General features: G+C 38.5%; 1 protein-coding gene across 2 annotated transcripts in view; it reads right to left on the bottom strand.

The window, feature by feature from the left end:
* Positions 1–9,599, bottom strand: part of arid3a (AT rich interactive domain 3A (BRIGHT-like)) — a 46,948-nt gene extending 37,349 nt beyond the window's left edge. For both annotated transcript variants that reach the window (XM_041039943.1, XM_041039944.1), the window contains exon 1: positions 9,333–9,599. The gene's annotated coding sequence lies outside the window, so the exon portion shown is untranslated. The remainder of the gene's footprint in view (positions 1–9,332) is intronic.
* Positions 9,600–14,449: the final 4,850 nt, after the last annotated feature.

Here is a 14,449-nt window from a genome sequence, read left to right as displayed (position 1 = left end):
TAACTGCTCCACCTAAACTGTGTCTGTTTGCTTTTTTTTGTCTGTTTGTCTTGATATGTTTCCAACAACACATTCATGTTTTCCCACCCTGTCACTTGAATTTACATGTTTAAATTACCATTTTCTAACAGAATTTGAGGGTACACATCTTTTTCAGTGCACTGTTTCCCCTCAGGGAGACAGAGAAATGACCACATATTGCTTTTACACAACATAAAAGACAATCCCCCAAATTGCACAGCTGACGATAAGACCCTTAGGGCTCATTTAACACCTTAATTGGCTCAAGGGAGGCCGGCCTGCTGGCAGGAGCCCATGTGGGTGTCAGGGATGGGAGGAGCCACAAGGAAGGAAACTTTGACAGTTGGCTGACTTGAAGGATAAAGTAGGAACGATGAGAGCTAATGGGTTAATCCTCTTTTTTTTTTTTTTTAAACCCACATTTGAGAGGTGGAAGACTGCAAGGTCTGAGCAAACAGGACACAGTGATAAGAACAAGAGCTAAGGGTCTAATTCCAATGAGATAAAGAGACCCACACTGCCACACATACATGCACATATACACATACATGTTTGCATGTAAGACACGTAGCCTGTTAATGTACTCTAAATAGAGCATCAAAGCCTTTCAATACTACAAAAATATGAGGGAATTCATCTTTGTGCCCTTCTTTCAGAAACACATTGATGATTCACTACTGGTATAAGTCACACATGGAACTTCATTGAACATGTACTACAAACTAGTTTTGATAGTGCAGAAAAAAAAGAAGAAAAAAGTTCTCAGACAGCAACAGAGACATAGACACCAAGGTTTTTCTTCATCAGGTAGCTTTGTTTTCATGTGCCAGCATCAGTGCAGAGACACATCTTGCATTCCAACATTTGAATTCAAAGTCTTTATTTCCTTTTATGTACTGAAAGAACAAACCACCTTATGTCTGATAAAACCAAGTGGTTTGAGATGAACTGGCTGAGGTCTTGTGAGACCTGAAACTGGGTGTTAAAATGAAGGTCTGGCTGTTCTGCTTGATTTAAAAATCTAAGAGTATAAGATTCTTAAAGTGGTAATACACAAGATTTATGCTTTTTTATCTCCATCTCCGCTCTTTCAATTAGTTCTCTACTGGTGTTTCTGCTCTTCACTCTCTAGAGATCACATGTAAAATCAGCGTGGGTGGTGCTGTAATGTGGTGCATTCATTCTAAGAAATTGCATGCCAGTTAAACTTGATTTTTTTGAAAACGTGACAGCCCCAGGACTTATGAAATTAGCTATTTGATAAAGAAGATGTGCATGCGACACCTGTTCAGAATAAAAGACTATCAAACCTGACTTGTAGTCTACAGATGATTTCTATCTTTACCAGCTTCATTGTGCAGTATAGGGGTAGACTGGAAGCTGTTGTAGGGTTTTATCATATTATCACTCAGCACTGTTGTCATGTACCATGGATCAGTATGTACTATACTGCTGTTAGTAGTGAAACAGGCTTTGTACTGATATTATCAGCTCATGCATTCCTGGACAAATACAACACTTCTCTGTTGTTTTCTGACTGTAGTAAGACCAGAAGGCTTTTTTCAGTTCGCCTCTATTTTTTGATATTTATTTTTTAATGCAACCCTTAAGTCAATTTATCTTCACACGTTAACAAATATATATTTGTTTAAATAGCAATCTAGAAAGGACAACATAAGCTTTATGAGAAGTATAAAAATTATACTTTATATAAAATATAATGTATTTAATTTTATCTAATTGCTTGATATAGAATATATCATTTATTTTTTAAAAGTTTTGTTTGTTTATAGTATTCACTCGACATGTAAACACAAGTCATTTAATATGGCAGAAGTTACAGAGGAACTGCGTAGGCAGGAGCCAAACAGAAGCCATTCATGATCCCTATCCATAAAAATAAAGGCTAAAAGTCGGTCAGTGGTGCTGGTCTTGATTATGCGTCCCTCTCTCACATTCCTTGCACTATTACCTCGCAAGGCAATAACACAGGCTCCATTGAGCCCCACTGCACCAACAACAAGATCATTGAGGAAGTGTCGCACAGGCTGGTCACGCACTTTCCACTGAACTCTTGTAGCAAGCCGAAGCAACGCAGCAAGCCAAATCTGATTAGCCCCAGCTATGCCATAAATTAAGTGGGCATACAGCAAAAATAATCCACTGATCCAGTTCTCAGCAGTGAAATCTGTGGTTATCTATCAAGCAACAGGATTCATTTGAGCAGGCGAGCAAAGCTTAAAGTAATTTGTTGTAACTGTTGAACCCACCTGTATGATCTGATGTTTGGTCTAATAAATAAAAAAGTCTGGATTCATGTCTTTCTGTTAGGTGAGGTACACATCTAGTATTTATTTGGCCGATGCTCTCATTTGGAGTGGTTTAAACAGAGTGCAATATTAGATAAAGATTAATTTATGCAATCAACAATGTTACTAGCAAGCAACATCAAACAGAGCAGAGTACAATGTTCATTATTGAGATATTGAAGAGGTGAAAAAACATCAACCTAAAAACCAAAAAAAAACCTCACACTTCATTATCTTTCTTCTAAGGAGAAAGGGGTCAAACACTATATGTGGAAAAAAATATACCCATGTGGGTTGAAAATATATTTATATATGTTAAACAAGTGCTATGTGAAGACAGAAAAGCCCACAGACAAAATGTACAGAAAACATTTAACTCTGCTATATGGACGTCTAACCACAGAGAAAGTCACCAGATGAATAATACACATGATAGGTGGAAAAAAAGTCTCTGCTGATTCTGCTGAAATGTTTGCAGGCGTTTATGTCCACCACCTCACTGGTGGATATTGACCTCACCATGTTACAACCCTACCTACAGCTTCACGTGGAGACTGTAGTATTATGAGAGCAAACATAAATCTCATGTGATGACAGCTCTGGTGGAGAGACACAGGCAAACACAGGCACTACTCAAGTAAAACAATGGCACTTCATGTCAGTTTCTCTTATGATTAACTCTGTTGCAGTTGCATGGTTATTTATTTATTTATTTACACTTATTTGCTGCTTTTGTGAAGCTCAACCCTAAGTTCAATCAGCACTTTAAGGCATGATCTTGACGTATGTTGAACAAGTCTGAGAAAAATTAGAAGAGTGAAGGGCGGTTGATTGCATTACAGCAGTGTCCATTACCTGTACATTTCTATTAATTCTTTTATTACTCAATTGCATAGATTCCTATTTATGTAATAAGTCACTTTTACCCCAAAAGCATCTGATACTTCTGAAGGAGCAACACATTTCCTAAACCACACTTTGCAAATGTTATACTCAACTGCTTTTATGGCTTATATACTACACAAATAGCTCTACAACTCACCTCATTTTCAAATTTCAAAATTGTGTACAAGTAATTTCTGTTTTGCATGTTTAATGTGAGCTACAGAGGCAAGCCACCAAGTCAAACACCTGTGTTAAACATGACTTTGCCATAAAAAGTGAGGATACAGGAGGCTGCATGTTGCTACTTGTAGTGTTCAATGCATTTGCTATTGTAACTCTAGGCTGACTGTACGACGATAGTTCCTCTAATGCGGGAGAGGGGGAGGGAGGGTGTGTATTTTCATTGAATGGCATGAACGTCCCAAACTGGATTAACTTGTCGGTTTATAGGGTGACTGTGTGGTCACGTCATTGCATTGTGATCTGTGACAATCAAGTCTTTTGTCTGCAGAGAGGCAATGGACGAGTGAAAATCTTAGATAAAGAGCCCCGTGCATTGTGGGTGGAGAAATCCAGAACAAAAACTGTCACTTCTGTGCTAAATTTGGGTTATAGCTCCATGTGCAGGTGCTCTGTCTAATAAAATCTGGCTACAACGTCAGCTCATGAAGGATTTGTATCTTTTGGCATGAATCTGATTAAATTAGCTCTTGATTGCTTGGGAAGCCTGCCAGCACCAGTTGACGCAAATACAAAACACAAATGCTTGAGGTTTGATGGACATGTCAGCATGTCGCAGCTGTGTGCTGGTATCCAGGCAGACAAGTACCAGGATAGATCACGGTGGCTGGCACAGGACCTAATGTCAGCCGCTGACTGAATACACAAAGCCTACAACTGTCCTAGCAGCCTGGCTGAGAAGCTGTAGGGCATCCCAAAACCTCATAACCTTACTTAGTCTGTTCTCTGCCTGCGTCACCATCAGCCCTGCTGGGATTCCCCCATGGCTCCAGCCCAAGCAGTGAAGTAACTTGTGAGTTTTTTTCCTGCATTTTTTGGCAGGATAACAAAGTTAAAGCCCCACGTGCTGCACAGGCCCTTCATAAATGTAGCTTTTGGCACAGGAACAGCTGAAAGCCAGCCAAGCCACACTGCTTCCCACTTCTTCAATGGCAAGAAAACTTGTGGTGTGCAGACAGCAGTTGCATTCACAGTGAAACATTTTAGCTAACATTTACAGGTGACTGATTACTGAAACATTCAAGAGACAGAATGTAGGCCTTAAGCCTTGAGGGAGATCTGAATGCAGTGACAACATAAAAGCAGCCTTGAAAACCTTGCAGAAGATTATTGTTTGACAATAAGAAAACAAACAGGCGTCAGACCTGTTTGTCTTGTCTGTGCTTGTTTGTCTGTCATTAATTCACAGCCACTAACCAGTTTAGTGGCCAACTGCCAGTGACTGCCACTCACTCAGCCATGACGCTCAAGGCAAACTGAACAAGCTCTTTTGCATATTACACTTACTGCTTCCAAATGTTCTTCAAATATCCTTGGGCTGAGATCAGGCTTCTGTGATGACAGGAAGTTGTGTGGATTTCTGCTTGTAAACGTTTAAATGATAACACGGCCCACCTTGCATCTTGTTAAGCACACTGAACAAACACAAACACACTGAGCGGTGAATCTACAAACACTGCCAACCTCTCAGACAACAAGCAGAACATTACTAATACACAGGGACAGTTTGCATATCAAGAGTGGGAAGGCACAACAAATGTAGTCTGTGGAACCAGGAAGAACATCAGCAACAACACCAGGACATCAAAACAGAAAGGAGACATGCCTCCATAAACCAACAGTAAGATAAGACTGATGTGACCAATGGCCAAGCAGAAATACATGTGTCAATAACATCAAGACTAATATCAAGCTTTCATGCGTGATATGATACCAGTTTCTTACTGGCTGGAAAACCTGGAAAGCAAGGACCATAGTAGGGCTTTTAAATTGTCAGAAAGTTGCGCAAAACACCCATTTCATTTTCCAAATTTCAAGATAACTACTTAAAATTCCTTACTTCATCTGACCAATAGTCCATAACCCTAAGAAAAGCAGCAACTCCTGACACTGGAGAAGCTTTAACCAGTGAGTTACCATGGTAGTTTAATGATCTATAATATGTGAAGTCACAATCTTGCTGTCATATTGATATACCGCCATCGGTCCTTCGAATCGAGAGCAACAACAAGCGTCTTTATAAAAATCCAGTTTCATAACAAGGAATGTTACTCATTAGGGCCAGACTACATTATGCAAAGGCAAAGGAAGGCCTTTTAAGACCTGAACCTGATAGCCACCCATACGTTTGTTATTCACAATGGGCCAATTACAATGTAAACACCCCCCCACTCACTAGCTGCACCAGTACTTCTCTCCATTGGAAACACTGAGCTGGTGCAGCTGGCTGGTGTGGGTCAGAGGAAACCATATGCCACATTGATCCAAACAGATTAGTGTGGCAATTTCTAGGCAAGCCTCTAATGTGATTGGAGGATGGTGGGGTGCAGGGTGTGATAAGGGCCTGGAAATCTCTCTTAAGAATTTTAGTGCTTACTAATCACGTTGGGAAGTTGCAGGTGGCAAGTTCCCCAATTGAACACCTCACACTTTCTTTCCCTTTGTCAACCTTATCTTTAAGAAATTAGATGCACTTTGACATGGAAGACAGTTGGTGTAGGAGAGCAACTTGCCAACTCATAATTATGTTCGGAGTCATATTTTAAATACGATCACATCAGCCAATGATGAGTGGTTCCATGGCAAACTGGCTCGTGGCATGAGAAACCAGGTGTAGTAAACCCAGTCTGTGACCAACGACTGGTGGTAATCCCCACAGAGAAAGAAACACCTTTTTCTAATTCTTACCCCAAAAAATCTAAACGTAAACCTTCTGGTGAAAAGACCCCCAACGCTTCCCTCTTCATCCTGTCATTCAGATTTCCGGTTTTCAGGTTTCAAAATCTCATTTCCTCATCTATTTGTGATGTTACAGCAAACCGCAAATCTGTCCAAGACTTTATGTTAAATAAACTTTCTTCATGCCAAGGATGTTTCACAACTGTGTTCCTGTCATCTTGGTTACACAGTAGAATGAAACATGTGGCCCAAGATCTTGTAATAAATTACTTTAAAAAACTGCTGAGGTTGTGCATTTATATGCTACCAAATGTTAGTATTCTTCATTTTGTCAAAACTTTTCTCAATTTGGTGGAAAAGCCTCTGAAACCACATTTAGGTAAGACCAGGCCAATGAAAATCTCCACTGAAACCAAACTGTTAAACCAGCGGTTTTCAGAACATAAATGTTTCAGGTCATTTAGACAAAATACTGTACATGGCTTTAAATCAAACCAACTTCCTGTGCCTGCATTCCCCCACCTCCACTACCAGGTGAGAAACTACAACTTCAACCACAAACTAAAAGCTAGTCAGTTTTGGTTGTGGCTGTGAGGTCTGTCAGCCTGGCATAACCAAAAAGACTTCCTGAGCTCTTTTTTTTAATCCACTGGAGCTGAAATGTTTGCTGCAACCTTTCATGTTGGTTGACATCACAGAGAGGAATATACAGCTTACTAACACTGGATTTTCCCACCATTCTTCTGTAGAACTGAAGAGATCTCATTATGTCCATATCACTTCCCTGACATGTTGTCTTGTGGATGTTTTGACTTGAGTTGTCTTGATCACAGCCACTAACAGATGCTGACAAACTCTTTTATCCACCTACTCCACCTTTGTTTCACACTTCCACAGAATTTAAGGGACTTCACCTGAGAGAAACTCACTAAGCCCCAAAACCTTTGTGAAATCATATTGGTTCAATATTAAAGTGAGACAGATCTGCACCTGTGTTGATCATTGAGTTATTTAAACACGGTTTTTGACAGATGACAAAGAATCAAAGTGTATTTTTGGTTAACCACCATTTTGGCAGCATTGTATGGTCAAGGCCGTTCAGTAGTCAATTCTGAGCATTTTCTTTTTGTTTGCTTGCTTTTATTGGTGAAATGGTACGATCGTGTTGTGTGTAAGGCTGCAATAATACATCCCACAATGGGAAAGGCAGAAAAGTTAAACACCAGGCAAGACTTGACTTTAGGTTTTATGCTTTTAATCCACTAGTTCAAATTAACTCAACCTTAGACAACTACAGCAGGAAAGTGCAACATTCACATTAATGCAGCTGTAATATTAATCCAAAAACATAAGTACTAAGGTGAACAGCTCTACACCACTGTCCAGCAACAGTTTAAGATTACATTGAGTGCTGTTTCATCCTGCTTGCCACTTTTTCATAAATGTGTTGCTTTTGACTGTTTCCTTGTTATCAATAATGTGACAGCCAAAAGAAGTATGGAAACCAAATGTTGTTCACACAGGATTAAGGTTTAGTGGTAGTGGTGTGAGTCAGATGTGGACAACTACTTACAAAAGTGCAAACTATGAGTAGATCGGTGGTAAATGGAAACAAAGTGCATGTAATCAACTACAGCAAGGCTGGAGGCAGAAATGTGGGGTCAGCATTTCAACTTTTTGTGGTCATGGCATATGGATAAGCGTTGTTACTTTTCTTTGCATCTCTAGTTTTACTGCTTTCAGTGTTGCCAAAGAGTACAAAAGTAATGTCAGTTCTTTGCTGTTACTTTCACAGTACTGCTCACTGTTACAATACCTCCAAAATGATGCCTTAGTAACATCACAGATAATAAACACACGTGGCTGACAAAGGTTGATACATGTCAACTGTTTATGTGCATTTTTCTCTTTAACAGGGCTGAAATGTTCACTGATTTTGGTCTTATCTTTGGACCTCGTCGGTCAAAACCAATATTAGTACAACATTCCAGCATCATTACCACGCTGTTTCTGGCATTTAAAGTGAGCAGCAACATTTTTTTAATAATCGATCAGTCTGCGGGTTAGGGTGATGTCATCAAATGTCTTGTTTTGTCCAACCAATAGTCTAAAACCTACAGACAACCTGTTTACAAAAACATAAAACAGGAAAAGAATAAATTCTTAATAGATGAGAGGACGAAGTGTAGACAGCATTTTTGGCGTTTTTGCTGGAAAAAATATTTAAATTATTCAGTGTTTTTCTAAAGAGTTGCCAATTCCATTTCTGACAGGAGCTGCGTTAATCAATGCAGCTCTTCAGGGGGGTAGCAAAAAAAACCTCATCACCCTACTGTCTCTCTTTCGACCCCCAACATAACATTTTGGCAAACTATCCTATAAGGTCTAGCTGTAAATGCTGGCACATGCACTGACTCTGTATCTAACTTAAAGATAGGATGTACTAATGTTACACAAGTATCTTGTGGATGTTTAATGGCGCTGTAAAAGACAGTAACACATAAATGTTGACTTCAAATTGTACAGGACGTGCCGCCTCTATGAGCAGTCTAAAATCACTTTGATTAGCAATTTTAACAGCAAACACACGAGCAGTTGGTTTATCCTCCAACTAAAGTACCGGATAATACTGTAAATAGTCTGTAATATCAACTTAAGCAGCTAGCCAAGTTATGGTTTTACACTTGTGACAGTGTTTCGAGCGTTAGCCGTTAACACAGTTTAACATGAGTTAACGGTCGAAATTCGAACGTTAGCTTTTAACAGAGTTTAACGCTTTTATAGCAAATAGTAAGCCCGCACGGTGCTAGCTGATAACACACATTCTCAATTTTCACTTCGTATATTGGTTTAAAATTCGGCAAAACATCCGAAATACCTATTTAAAAAACGACATAAATCAAATCACCGGCTATCCCGTTTCATTTTACTACAAGAAATAGTGCCATTACACTCAACGCAGGTTAAATTACATTCGTGGGTGACATATGGCAATGTAGTCCATCCGCTACCTTAGCAATATCCTATTGATCAGGCGTTGTGATAACGTATCGATAAAAAAAAAAAGCTGTGTGCTGTAAGTGAGGAGTAAAACAGAGGCAGCATAAAAGAAGGAGGAAACATAAACTCAAATTATTTATCAGCACAAATACGGAAACGAAGAAAATAAAAACATTTTTTAACGAAATACAAACTTACCGCATTGGCTTCCGTTCGCTTTTTTTACTCTTTGGAACCGGAAGAAACATTCCTGTTTTCCCCGTCTCTGAATCCAGGTCTCCCCCCTTCGATTACAGATAGAGAAAAAAGCTCCAAAAAGAGGAAGAGGAGAGGTGGTTCGTCTGTTTATCAGCTAGAAATAAAGTGGTTTCATGTGACTGCATGATATCCACGCATTCAGCTTTTGCGTGTGATTGTGTTTTCACAGTTTGAGAGCCCGCATCGTCCGGACAGACAGACAGAGAAGCGAGAGAGGCGTGGAGAGACTCTCCGGCCTGCACAGTCAGATCATTGGTTGACAAACAGCAATCAGATGCAAATTCCTAACCTCTGAATCAGCAGGGGCCAGCCCCCCATACACCCCCCACCCCCCGGCGCAGGGGGATGTCGGTAAATGCAAGGGTGTGAAAAGAAGTAAATACAAGCATTGCCGAAGACGACAAAAAAGAGCCTTTCTGCACGTTTAATTTCAATTTCATGAACTTAAAAAAAAAAAGAAATGGAAAATTTAAACTAATTATGGCATGTGCAAAAGTTTGGGTACCCTACTAAGTCAGTAGCCTACTCAATAAGCCCCCCTTGTCTTTCTGTTCTTGATTTAGGAATTTTCACCAACTATCAAATTCTCACGACATTTTTATGTTGTCTAGTACACACTGTATGTTTAAAGGGGAAAAAAATACAGTGGCCAGCAATGTTAGTAAATTATTTAACCTTTTTCCTCATCCAGTGAATCAGATACTAGATCTTCACTCCCGCCCTGTTTGCAAACAGAAGGTAAAACAAACAAGCAAAACTAAAAACAAAAACAACAGATTAACAAAAACTTGGCAGTGATCAAGTCAACACAGTTGCCAATGCCTTTACAGAAAATGATGAGAGACAGTCACCTGCCTATAACCTAGTCAGTAACTTATAACCTATATTCAGGATGAATATCCTGGTTAAACTTATTCACTAAAGCCAGTTCTGTTGAACTGAAAATGTTCCAGGTGTATCAAGGAAGTCATTCCATGCTGTCACTGTTTAAAGGCAGTGGCAGCATTTATTTATAACTTTCTTTTATAAGTAGAAGAAAAATAGGGGCACAGACCTAGGGCCCCAAGCTGTCAGGGTGGCCCTTGGACCAGAGCCTCTGTATGGAGTAACGGTTAACATTTCTAGTTGGAAAGTCAATCAAACAATCACAGGGAGATACAAAATGACTAAACAGACACAAACTGATGAGAAATGACGCAGTCACTCAGTCTGGGGTCTTCTTCTTATGTATGAGGGGTGGGGGTCTTTTGCATGCCTGTGCCCAGGGGCCTGTTGTCTCTAATTTGTCCATGGCTCCATGTCAAGTTGAGATGGTCTGTTGAGGTTTTCAAAAAATTTGAAAAATGACAAAGCCATCCTTTTCGTGGATTTTGAAGTTTGCTTTGGCTCACTGTCAGGTTGTAGAAACCAGACACTTTTCAGTTTCATTGTCTCCACTGGCTGCAAGACGTTAACATCCAGAATTTGCGGACATTTAGTGGAATTCATTCTTCCTTCTATCTGTGCAGTGTTTCCTGGACTCTTAAAGGAGTCACGATATACTGGTGTATTGAGTAATATAGTGGTCACAGGATTAGATGAGAAAGAGAATAGTTAAATACCATCTTCTCAATTGTGATGTGTTGCTGTAAAATGAATATCTTCTTCTGTCTTCTGAAAACCAAAAGGTTTAAAACTTTTAAACCAAAAAGTTGAGTACATCGAGATACTAAATATCTTCAGTGGGTTAAATCCTGCCCCAAATCATGTGACATTTTCAGTATTATGTTTGTAATGTTTTTGTTTGTTTGTTTGTTTTTCATAAATTTGTACTTGCTACTCACAGTGTTTGTCATAGAACTTAAAATAAATCATGAAAGTCAATCGTGTAAATCATGCATTTACATTTCCTCTGAGTGTTGATTTTTAGTGACGGTCCCTTAAGTCCCTTAGAGAGCCCCTGTTCAGCAGGGAGGCTCGATGGGAGAATTAATACTGAAAACCGCATAAAATGAGCTTAAAATTGAAGCTTCATTCGATTTCACCAGCTATTAATATTGTCGACTTATACTGTTAAAGTTCATTAAGATTTAGCTTTAGCTTTTAGATTCACACAGATTCCTTTCCTTTCAGCAAGTTTCACCAAACTCATATTTGAAAATATGAAGGTGGAAAAGTGGTTTAGGTTTGGTTACTCACCCAAACTCACTTAATCAACTTTGGGTATACTTTGAGTTTACAGTATGCAGTGGAGCCCTGCAAGTTGATTATTAATACTAAACACAAGACTGTGACTGAGAAATTGATGACAGAATTGGAGACTTCACTGTAAATAACATGACAGAATGTTGGAAATCTTTGGTGCAGCTGTCTGGTTTTGATGCTTCATCAAAATGAAACTATTGAAAAAAATGCTTTTGAGACACTGCATTGAATACATTTTTAATACCCCTTGATACCCTGCAGCAAAAATTAAAACAATGTCTGTAACCAAGGCTGAAGGCAAAAGCCCCAGATTTACTTAATATTATTTATGTCTACATAAACTGATCACAGATTTGTCAGAAATTTGCACCACTGAAGTACAAAATCAACCACAGTGTCCGTCCTCCATCTCATGTCCCTTCTCTTGTAGCGGGACCTTGTGTCAAAATCTAGTTTTCAGACCTAAATTGTTTTGGTTTGTACTAAATCAAAATTGTTGTAAATTGTATTCAATTAAATTGCTTCCATTTTTTTCAGTGTGTCAGGAAATTAACCCACAGAAAACCTGGTCCAAGGTCACATCATAGGACAACTGTGAGGCTGAGGACAATTATTTTCATTATCAATGCATCTGATAGTTATCTTCTTTTTAATAATCAATTGTTCCATCAATAAAATGTTAGAGGGTTCCTTTTGGATATTAATCCAGTCATAATTTATAAACCACTGTAACCCAAAACTTCACAATGAGCTCATTAAATGATTTATTCTGCTTCAGTTAAATAAACTCCTTGCAGAAAATAAGCTTTTCTGTCCTCATCCCACAATTGTCAGATTTCAAAAGTCACCGGCCACATCATCTGTTTCCACATTTGATTTTACAGTGAGTGCTGACTGGTTGCAGCTGTTTATTAACATAAGGAGCTCAAAGATATTTAAAACAGTAAAATGATCCTCCCTCCGCCTCATCAGATGTAACAGGATCCCGGAAAGAAATGTGTTCATGGCCCTGACACAGTGAGAGATGAAATTAAAGTCAAACTGGTCTCTGTGGTGACGAAAACTACAATTTCACACTTGATACCAAAATAATTAAAGATGACTGATGTGTTTGAGCTTGGGTTGATGTTTGCCAGGGTGTGGTCAAATGCAGGAGATGATGAATCAAAAAAACAAAACAAAACAAAACAAAACAAAAAACAAAACAATAAAATGTAGGTTAGGAACAATCAAGTGTCCAGACAAAAGATAAAGTTTCACTTCAGGTTAGTATTAACAGCATGTGTGTTACCTGATGTTCTGTCAAAGCAAAAAAAAAACCAAACTGAAATGAACAACGGCTTTTACTAATGAGTCTCAAGTATTCCTGGTGTGACTTTAATATTCCTACTGTACATCACATAAACAGAAAACTAAGACGCTGCATTTTTGATTGTTCCTATTTTCTAGATGACTGTGTGGCACGCAATTACCAAAATAGCTTGGGTTATGCGTTTGAAGTATCCAGACTTCTCTAAATGCTTGTCTTATCTCTGGCACGTGGTTTAATGATCAACTTATAAATTTGTGTTCTTAAAATATGATAATAAATAAATACATATAATGATAAATAAAGGCAAATGAAAGTTTCAGTTTATGTGTCAATATGAAGCTGAATTCTTCTTAATATTTAAAACTTTTTTAGCAAGCAAATAAAAGGGGTAAACAAATAAACATTTCACATTTACCACAGGAAAGACCTCAGTATTGAAGTTAATAAGTAACATTGCAAAGGTGGGTCAAATTCAATAAAATACTAGTTAGCGGTCTGTCTATCTGTCGACCCCCCCACCCCCCACACTCTGTATATGGCTGGTTTATCGAAGTTGGTTAGTTTCAGTTAGTTACTGCTACTTCTCCTTGTCAGTGCACTTCGTGTTTGGTGTATGATAACATGATTTTCGAGGGTGTTCTCACTGATATTTTGCAGTTTTTTATTGAGCCATTTGGACAGTGATGATTTGCTCACTATTCACCTCTGTTAGTGATCTTTTATTTTGAAAACTGCCAATAATCATAGAGCAGATTGTCCTGCTTCTTAAATAGCTGAAAAATGCTGATAATTGTCATTTATTCAAACAGCTGCATCAAAGCTGAAGCCCTCATTCACTGAGTGTTTACATTATCTCGTCTACAACCTGTAATATACCATTTTTCAAAGCTTATTCTGTGAAAAAGCTGTTAAAACAAGTTTCAGTCTTTAAATTCACAAACTATAGGTGCAAATGGTCTATACAGCACATTAAATGATCACACAGGCGTTCGAATAAATTCTGAACCTTGTGGTGGTGGTGGACCAGTATTTCTATGCACAAGTACGCCATCTATTGGTAACATGCTGACGAATACCACTGTCCATCTATCAAGTAAATGTGTTTTAAATAGCTTCAGAAAAAAAAATGTTAACATTCATTCCTAAAAAATAAAAGATTCCGTTTCAATCCTTTTATCAGAGTCTCAAAATCTCCTATTACACCTCAGTCAGTTTGTGTTAGTGGTTCTTGTTCTTTAACATTTGTATGATGGTGAGCATCAAACACACGTAGTTTACTCTACTTTGAGTAACATTTACTGAAAACTTCAGTGCCCAGATGTTAAAGGACTAAAATGACTATGTTAAAAGGTCTGAACCTTTTTTAAAAAACCACATAAGCATATGTTTTTGACACGTTTTTTAAAGATTTACATCTTCAGTTGGAATCAGTGGGTGAAAGACTGAGAGCCAGAGACAGGCTGGTTAAGTTAAAAATGACTGAGAGACAGACTGATCTAATGCTGCTTTTCCCTTTTCCCTTTCATTTGATTTGTTGACATTTAGAAAAATAAAACTATTT

The sequence above is a fragment of the Toxotes jaculatrix genome, chromosome 6 (genome assembly GCF_017976425.1).
Source record: "Toxotes jaculatrix isolate fToxJac2 chromosome 6, fToxJac2.pri, whole genome shotgun sequence".
NCBI lineage: Eukaryota > Metazoa > Chordata > Actinopteri > Toxotidae > Toxotes > Toxotes jaculatrix.
The sequence above is the reverse complement of the archived record's forward strand: the minus strand, read 5'-3'. Positions and strand labels throughout refer to the sequence as shown.